The 9,708-nt window shown below is 40.5% G+C and overlaps 1 protein-coding gene across 1 annotated transcript in view; it reads right to left on the bottom strand.

Annotated features, from left to right (window-relative positions):
- The window catches only part of ctnnd1 (catenin (cadherin-associated protein), delta 1), a 250,087-nt gene that overhangs the window by 77,107 nt on the left and 163,272 nt on the right, over positions 1 to 9,708 (bottom strand). The gene's annotated exons all lie outside the window — the stretch shown is intronic.

Below are 9,708 nucleotides of genomic sequence, written 5' to 3'. Positions count from 1 at the left end.
CTTTTGCTTTATTCATCAGCATTTTCAACACAGATTTGTTTTATTTACTCTACTGTCTCTGCCTCCTCGGTCACGACCCTGTGTCCTTATAAGTATTTGTACTCCACTTGTTATATCTTGGGGTGCAAGTCCACAGGTGGCGTTGTTGGCCCTACAATTCCTTATACTACCCCGCTCCTTGCCACTCTTGACTAATAGATTGTATAATTAGTTTGAAGCAATCATAGATAAATATATACATTATACCCCATAATTATTCTGATTGACTTAAATTATGCACTAATTGGAGGTTAATTTGACTCTGCATATAACAACTGCCGAACATAATCCGAGCTCCAGACTGCACACATATAGGCGTCAAAGCACCCGTGCCGTTGTGGAGCGCACTAAAGGCCTGGTGCGTGTCGATAAACCAGCTGCAGTCATGGAGCGCCTGTCCATGGCGAGACGTTTTTTAAAAAATAAATTAAAAAAATAATAATGATTTTAAGCTATTTTCACATCAAACCATTTCTTCTTTATTTCGGTGACATTACGAACGACAGGTGACACGGAATTAACAGCACTCGTAATTGCTTTCTTCGCTTTAGCAGGTCTTGCAATTCCACTGCTGACACTGCTAGAAATGGCAGATTTTCCTTTTTGGATCTCTTAAAGCAGAACTCCAGTCTCAGAGCCCGTAAAGTTGTTCTTTTTGCGCCTTGATGCCATTCTCATGACTCAACACTTCCTGGCACAGGAGAGAGGAATCGTGGCCTTATATGGAGTATGCAAATGTGCTATCATCACGCACGCGCACTTAAATATGCACGGTGGCATTCATCATTTACGCAGGTCGTGAACACACTTTTTCCGAAGTTAAGAGCGTTTGTTGAATCTGACGTGGCGTGTTCTTACGAGACCTTCTTACCAAAAAAGTGAGAAAAATTTAGAATAAGAATACGAAAATGTTCTTGCATGAGGCCCATTGTCCTTGTCCTTTTTAACTCTGAGTGCTGTGTACTTGTTCAACATCCTACCTGGTTCATGACAAGTTTAATGAGTTGCGGTAATATTTATCCCTCACTAGATTAAAGCACTTAAATTATTCATATACTACAAAGTGTCTCCTTACATGTTTTGGAAGGTATTACTAAAACATGGGTTTCATATCTGTAAACCTTGTTATAAGTCGTCATCCATGTTCAAAGACGTTGACAGAGTTCTTGTTTCACTCTGTATTGCTTTGAAACATCTTGCAACAAGTTTGTTTACGCACGTCACGGTTTGTCAGCTGAAATTCAACAGTTTCCTCTTTATCGCCACATGTTGCATATGTATGTGCAGCTTGGACATCACACTGTCACAGAAGTTTTACATCAGCACTTTTAATCTGTGCAGCCATTAGCTTTCATCGCGTAAAAAGCCAGTCATTTCTGGCTTTCAGGAAAGTGTCAGATAGCAAATCTAAGAATATAAAACAGCCATTGAATGTGTCATAGTCCGGCTTTATTGGACTTCAACTCTTCCAGGCAGAAAGGAAAAATCTACTAACATAACTGTGTCAGAAGGAGAAGTATGAGATGCCATGCTGTTGTAATTGATGCAGTATGTGGTTTTACTTTGTTTAGCTGGAATATGCAAAACTTTTTGTAAAAAAAAAAGAACGACTGGATGGGAGCAGATGTTGCTCTTAAACCTGTTTATACCTGTTCCAAAGGCACTCATGCACCCCACATACCACCCGAGGTGCAGGCTTTTAACTGAGAGCTGATAATAAGCTGGCTGAAGGACAAGAGTTTGTCTCAGTCCATTTTAAATGAGCTTTGGTCCAGAGAAGATGGCAGTGTTTCTGGATCATGTTCACATCTGGCTTCTTCTTTGCCTAATAGAGCTTTAACCTTTCAAGGTGTCATTTCTGGATGACACCTTGAACTGTGTTCACAGACAATGATCTCTAAAATAACCTAATTAGCTGCAACAACAGTCTAGTTTTTGTACCATTTACTTTTCCACTCTTTCGTTACCCCTGTCCCTAGCTTTTAGACATGTGTTGCAGCCATTTTATTCACATATTACACAACATCCCATTGCTTTTGGATCTTAACTTCATGTACTGCGGGAGGCTGGAACCCATCCAAGCTTTTCTCAGCCGAGAGGTATGGCAGAACAGTGAGAACAGTTATATTGGGAAAGGATCAAGGATTTCCCAGAGCTCCAAGAGCAGGTTTATATTTTTATCTCTGCCTAATCAGAGCTGCTGGGAATTAAGTGTTCTTATGACAATGAATATGTAAACATAGATGTTACTGAACCAGTGTTTGAAACTCAACAGCAGTTCATGCACATTTGGTGCAAATGAAAGGAAATATGTGTGGAGAAGGTTAAACAGATTCACAAGTGGATATAATTTGGGTTATTTGCCAACATACCAATACTTTGAAGAGTAAAGTCAGCATTTTATAAAGTCTGTGTGTTGAAAGTAAGAGAATGGGTTTACCTAACACCAATGTGCAAACACAGTGAATATTGCAACATCTTCTGTGGTCCACAGCATTCAATGCTGCAACATAACGCAACTGAAGTCTGGTCTGGAACAGCTGTGAAACCCTGAAGCCAGAATTAATTTACTTCTCATTATTTCAGAGACAGTCGCACTCACAAATAAACTGAAGTGTACCTAAATGTATCATAAATAAAGAAACGATACAATTTGATCAGTTTGTTTTTGGTGCCAAACTTGCCTTTCGTGGTTGAAAGTGCTGCATGTTCACTTCTCCTCCTGCCTACGTATGTAAAGTTTATGCCTGCAATTCGAGAAGTTGAGCAAATGGTTGTAAAATAACCGGGCGCGTCAGTGGCTTTATTGCAACTTCAGCCATTTGTACACTCTAATTTTGTAAGGATTTTGGAGCTAGGATGTTTGCTTCAACGTTGAAAAGCTCATATGAGTTTTATTCCTCTCCTGCTACCTCTAAGGGCCTGTAGTTTGAAAGAAGGCCCCATTGGTTGTATTTTAGGGTATGAATGAAGAACCAATTTGGTCATTTTGATTTGACAGCTTGTTGAGTCCTTAGAGGAGGTCACTGCTTGGACTCATGAACGTTTCTGAAATCCATCGTCACTGAACGTTTGTTGCATCCACAAAGGCAAGTTAAAACTTTATCTTGCAAAGATGAAACATAAGACCAACATACAAAGCTGCCCCCTCAGAGCCAGAGCTTGTTTAATGGACTGAGGGGACGTGTCACACTGACCAAAATCTGAAATCCTTTTTTTTTGCAGAGGAGAAGTTCCATCCTGGTTATAACCAGTGCAAGGTTCAAAAGTTATCATGACAAGTTTTCAGCACATTGCACAGATAACTTAAACTACCGAAGGCACCGTCAGTGCTGAATGATATACAGTACATACAGGTTTTGAAGCAACATATGCTGTCATCGAGTCAGGTCGTCTTTGTTCGTATGGACAGAAACTTCATTCTGTTTTTATTACAGCAGCATTTCTCTGGGTATGAATTGGCCCGCTTGCAATCCAGATTTGTCACTCAGTGAGATCATTTGAAGTCGTATGAAAAGAAAACAGAACAGAGGAGGTTTTAAAGGGGAAGTTTGTTTTTTTTAAACCTGGACCTTATTTCTGGCATAAAATACGTTCATCTACTCACCGATAACAGTTTGTTGAAAGTGTTTAGATCATTCGAGCTCCGCGTATATCCACATAACGGAGTGAGCGGAGCATAGACAATACAGCCTCTAAATAAGGCATTATCTGTCTTTATTTCACCAATACTCATCTCAGTGTTTTTGGGTCACGCTGTTGTCGTCACATTTAAATCTGATCAGAAATCTTTCCAAAACAGTAACATTTCTCAGCTTCACGGTTTGACTATTGTACGGCTCTAACAGCATCCCAAATCTTTCAAATCTCTGCAAACTTCTTTGCACATAATCACTTGCATAACAGGCACATTGTTTTCCAGTTTTTTATCGAAAACCTTTGTTTTTTGGATAAAGACAGCGCTGCCCTTGCTGTACTATACGTGCAGCTTGGATATTACTGCATTCTGCATCCACACATGAAACTGAACTTTAACGCTGTTCAATGTTGATATCTTTAAAACACATCCAAGTGAGTCCGGATTCCTTATTGATACAACGTTGTTCTTAAGTTCTGATAAACCAGAGTTTTTTCCTTTGTGCATTCACCTCTTTCTCTTTGTCTTTAAGCACTTCAAAGTCAAGCAGTTTGTTTTCAAAAAGAACAAGTTGACCAGTTGCCTTGTTCCTGTTTATCTTACTCCTCATACTCCTTCTCATTATCAGTGGTCTTGATGTTTGGCTCACATAGATAGCTCTCTTGTCTGGCTACTAGTAGCTGCTGTGCCGGCCTTGTGTAGCAAGTTACATATAATTACACTGCTTTCCAGCGGCCTCATGGTACTGGCTGTTCCTTTTCGTTTATCTCTGAGAAGAACTTCAAATCAACCTGCTTCTCTGGCTTGCAACAGAAGCTACAATTCGGTAGTGGAATGTTTGGTGTGGTAACAACCATCACGTATGCCTGTCAGGTCACAATGTTGGCCAGACTCTGCCGCGAGCGGGGCAGAGAGAACCGGTAGCGAGCAAAAGTTCAATTTCTATGGCTGAAGGGGGGCTGTGTAACCAAATAACATGAGGAATGACATGTGGTGTGAATTCTTATGATTTTATGCAGTTGCATGTATACTGCAGGCTGTTTAGTTTTAGGGGACTAGCTGTGCTTCTGTCACGGTCATAAAAAATGCTGATAACGGATATCCGTCAAACACAAACAGATATTGTATCGCTGCAGTGAATCTGGGCTGTTTATACATTACCAACTTTCTTATGTGGTCGCAGAATCCTTAGTTGTATTTCTCTTTGTACACATTATGTAACGTGAAGAATGCTGAACCCTTTCATCTTTTTTCTTATCATATTTTGCTTCTTTCTGCAAGAGAGGGAGGCTGAGCCTCAGTGTTTCTTCTTGTGTTCTCACAGCGTGGCAGATTTTTGTCAGGACCCCTTGGTCGGTAGCAGGATAATGAGCAGAAGCCCTTGAATACAGCAGCGAGATGCCTGCTCAACCAGTTCAGCAACACAGCATCCTTAGAGAAGAGGTTTATTTTTTAAGCCATCCCTCCAGCCTTTCATAAATCTAAATCTAGTTTTTGTGCCTAAACCTAACAGGAAACTATGTTGATCTGATATAACAATTTCAATTTTACTCCAAATGGCAGGTACAATGATAGAGGAAATCAACATTTAACAGTATGTGAAAATAATTGCTGTGCCAAACTGGTCGTGAACTGATATCCCATGTTTCCAGGCCTTTATATTTTTCTGCCACAGCCCATTTTAACCCCTTCAAGAGGTCCCTGTTGTTTGTTGACAGCAAAATACTCAAGAAGAACATTCCAGAAAGTTTCCTTGTCAGTACAATATGATCCCAGCCCTTGCATCAAGCTACCAGCACCGACAATAACCTTGTAGCTTTCTGGGAGAAGTCAGGAGTATGGATGATGCTGTTGTATTTGACTCAAAATGACAGAGAGCATGAGTTTTTGTGCTTTTAAGATGGTGTGCCTACTGGAAAAATACAAGCACACACCACAAGGTTTAATTCTGATCTTATCCTTCCTTTGTTCGAAATACTTTTGATTAAGGTTGGACTATGCTTTTTGTGCCAATAAAATGTTTACTGGAGGAGAAACTGCTAGATTAATTTAGACTGAATAATAATCCCTTCAAATGATTCAGAGGCAGAGCAGCAAGGTCTATCTCAAGCAATAAGCCCTTCTGTGCTAACGAGATGCTTACTGTCAAACAGTGGAAATGTAATAGATTTATCACAAAGATAAGCATGCCTTTGTTTGTGGTGTAATCTATATAAAAGTTCCACTATGGAACAAGATATAATTCACATTTTTGTCATGAAATCAGTTACTGTTGTTGCAACTGAGGAATGAAAAAAAACAGCCAAAATGACCTGATTTGATGAAAGATTACAGACGAAATTGGCTCTCCTAATACTCACGTCCTATTAAACAAACATAGCCAAGGAATTTGTTTTTCAAGCTCTTGTTATTTGATAAAATCTGGTATTTTGAAGTTCATTTGAAACTTTATTTAACACAGTTACAAAGGAAATGATGATCAGTGTCTGATGCCAGTAAAACCCAGAAAGTTGGAAAATAAAAAAGATGATATCGCCCTGGATTATTCTACAGCCAGCAGATTAATTGGATTGGGTATAAAAGACTTTTCAAGCAAATATAAGTCATGGCTCCCTACTTTAATTTAATTCCCTCAGGGAATCATTTATCAGATCAGTTTGAAAGTTGCAAAATTGTAAAGAACTTAACATCTACAGGAGAGAATGTTGTGAAAAGATTCAGGGAGTCCGGGGAAATCTCAGAGTGTAAAGACAGCACTGCATGAAAACCCATCACACCACCGTGATCAATACAGCCACATGGGAGGAGCTCGGAAAAGCATTTTCACTCAACACAGTCCACGGCTGCATCCAGAAATGTGACCTGAAACTGTATCACACAAGGAGGAAGCCATATATCAGCTCTGTGCAGAACCACGGCCCAGTTCTCTGGACTCCAGCTCATCTCAGATGGACAGAAAGACAGTGGACAGGTGTTCTGTGGGCAGATGAGTCCACGCTTCAGCTGCTTCTGGGAAAAACTGATGAGAAAGAGCATCCAGGCTGTTCTCAGAGAAAGGTTTAAAGCCAGCGTCTGTGATGGTATGGGGCTGCATCAGAGTCCATGGCATGGAGGGCTTCATCTGTGTGAAGGTACCACTGATGCAGAGCTGGATGTTGGAGTTCTGGAGAGACAGATGCTGCCATCAAGGTGACGTCTTTTCCCGGGAGGTCCGTGGTTATTTCAGCAGGACGATGCCAGACCTTATTCTGCAGGACTTCCAGCAGCGTGGCTTCATACACACAGAGTGTGTGAGCTGCCTGCCTGCAGTCCACATCTGTCTCCTATTGAAGATGTTGGAGCATCATGAAGAGGAGAACCAGACAACAACAACCACGGACTGTTGAGCAGCTGAAATCTGGGATTCAGCAGGAATGGACACAGATTCAGAATTTTATGAAGATGGTCGGCTTATTTTGTGTTTGTTAAGTAAAGTAGATTTGCACACAAAACTCCAGTTTACATGTAAGAAAAAATCTCCACATTTGAATTAAAGTGAAATGTTGACACAGGCGTGCTATTTGTGCAACTCACGAAAACAAACAGCAGAACGGCACCAATTACCAGACTTTGAGAGTACAGCACACACCATCCAGGATGTAGAAATGTTTTGTTCACAACGAGCTGAGATATAAAAAGATGGGGGAACAAACAGAACCAGAGTGAACTTGTTTTCCTCTGCAAAGCTCACAGGCACTCTTGCAAAACTTGAGCAGGCTGGAAGTGTAATGAGCTGCAGGCCGATGGCTCCGAGCCATCATTCCTGATTTCTGATCATGTGCCCATCCACGGGGGTTTCACTTGTCATCAAAAGAAGTTCTGTTTACCCTCACTTATGTGGTAATATTTTTATATATGCATACTGCAAGCATACAGATATGTCAACGTATAAATGTCAAATATTTACTGTGAGATTTGAAGCTTGAGTGCAGATTCAGTAACACAGGTGCTTCCACTTATCTGGCTTGATGAGAGCAGACCTCCTCTCAGAAAGTTCTTGGCTTGTGCAGATCGTTACCGACTGATGAACATGTCACCAGATACCGACGCCTCCCTCTGTCATCATTGTGTTGATCCAGACCTTGCACCCGTGTGTTCTTACATTATTAGAGCAACCTACATTAAAGGTTGCATTGATGTTAGCTAAAAAATGCGACTTGTGCATGTTCCCTCCGTTCTGCATCACCTTATATTTGAATGACATTGGAAGTGAGACGGTTTAGTTCCTTGATTCTGATATTTTTGTGAATGCAGACTTTCACAGTCACAGTCCATGTTTTCTGTGTCTTGATTATCTGTCCTTTAGGCTCTTTGTCTTTGCTCTGGTTTAATTCTTTTCAGCTTACTACTGTATTTTTTTCTGTGTTCTTCGTTGGTATTTTACACCCTTGTATCCTGTTTTAGTTTCAGTGTTTAGATTCTTGTTTCTTGTCATTACCCCGAGTTGTCCTCGGCTCTCCTGTTTGGTCCTCAGCTCTCCTGTTTGGTCCTCAGCTCCACACTCCCCTTGTTCATTGTCAGTCTGTCACGGCTGCAGTCACTCACTCATTAGTGCCCCACAGTATATATATGCTTCTTTGTTTGTCAGATCCTCATACTTTCATCATCAAGCATCGATGTAGTTCTGTTCCTCGCTTCTCTGGTTGTTCAATTTAATCTTTATTTTCCAAGTTTAGTTCAAGGTTTCTCAGCTCAGCCACGCTTTTGGTTTCTGTTAAAAAAAGCTTGAATTCATCATCCATTGTCCTCCTTACTGCTGTTCTCTTAATCTGGGTCCTCCATAACATTTCTTTGGACTTCCATCTATTTCTTTTACACGCAGACCTGGTTGTTATCATGTAGGCAGCGTATCTGGAGAATTTTGACTGAGCACCTCAGATTGTGTCAGACTGTCTCCTTGATTTTATATCAGAATATGTGTTGATCCCCTTTAGTTGACTTGGTAATGGGAGACTGGGGGCTAACCTTGTTATCAGAACTTTATTCATGTTTTCACATGGTAAAAATGGAGGCATCAGAATGAGCTACAGAGGTCATTGCTACATAATCCCATGAAGAACTAGCTGAGAATGTCACTGGTTTTAAGATGAGACCCTGCTAGACAACTTTGATAATTATGTGGTTGAGAAACTTTTCCTCACTGTGTTTGAAAGAGCTTTTTCTTTTAACTTTTGAACCGAGAGGACAGAGAAAGAGATCCCTTGTCAGTGCTGTCAGAAAACTGTATACAATTTTCACTCTGAACTATTTGGCAAAGGCCTTTAAACTGTCAAAACATAAGACGACAATTATAAGATGAACGACGTGTATTTGGGCATGGAGCCAAGAGATTTATAAAAGTAAACGAAGGAGGGAAAATCTGTCTGTCAACATATCACTGCAGCTTTGACTCACTTACAGGTCTTACTGTTGTGCTATGCTTCTGTAATATGTATAGATATAATTTATCTTACTGAAATCAGCCAAACCTTTCCTGAAAAGCATGTTGTGTGAATGGCGTAGAAGACTGTCTCACGCCCACAAACCTGTTCATGTGGCATTTGTTCATGCAGGCAGGTTCAGCCAATGATTACGTCATTAAAAAGAATAAGCGACATCTAGTGGTGGTGAGATTAACTGCATGTGAAGGGTACGACAGTGACAGTGTCAATGTAAAAATAATGTATTTAAGCCCTAACCATGATCATTTTCTCACCCTAAAATAGTCATTTTTTGCCTTTACCAAAACAGGGAGTAACCAAAGTATTTGGTAAAGTGTTGTTATGTTATTAATCGGCCTCAAAATCTATAAAGAAATAATTCAAATGAACAAATTACCAAGAATGCACAAAAAGCAACCACAGACCGCTGAAGCTTGGAAGGCAGGCAGCGTGGAACAGAGCTGACTTCTCATATTAATCATGTAGCAATGGCATTTCCCAGTGCTCACACATGCAGAGTTACAGGAAGATACTTAAAGAGACAGAGTGGCCTTGGTGCTACATGCCAGAAAA

The sequence above is a fragment of the Leuresthes tenuis genome, unplaced genomic scaffold, assembly GCF_036924035.1.
Source record: "Leuresthes tenuis unplaced genomic scaffold, fLeuTen1.0.hap1 SCAF_4, whole genome shotgun sequence".
In the NCBI taxonomy this organism is placed as follows: domain Eukaryota; kingdom Metazoa; phylum Chordata; class Actinopteri; order Atheriniformes; family Atherinopsidae; genus Leuresthes; species Leuresthes tenuis.
This window is presented reverse-complemented; position numbering and strand designations above follow the sequence as displayed.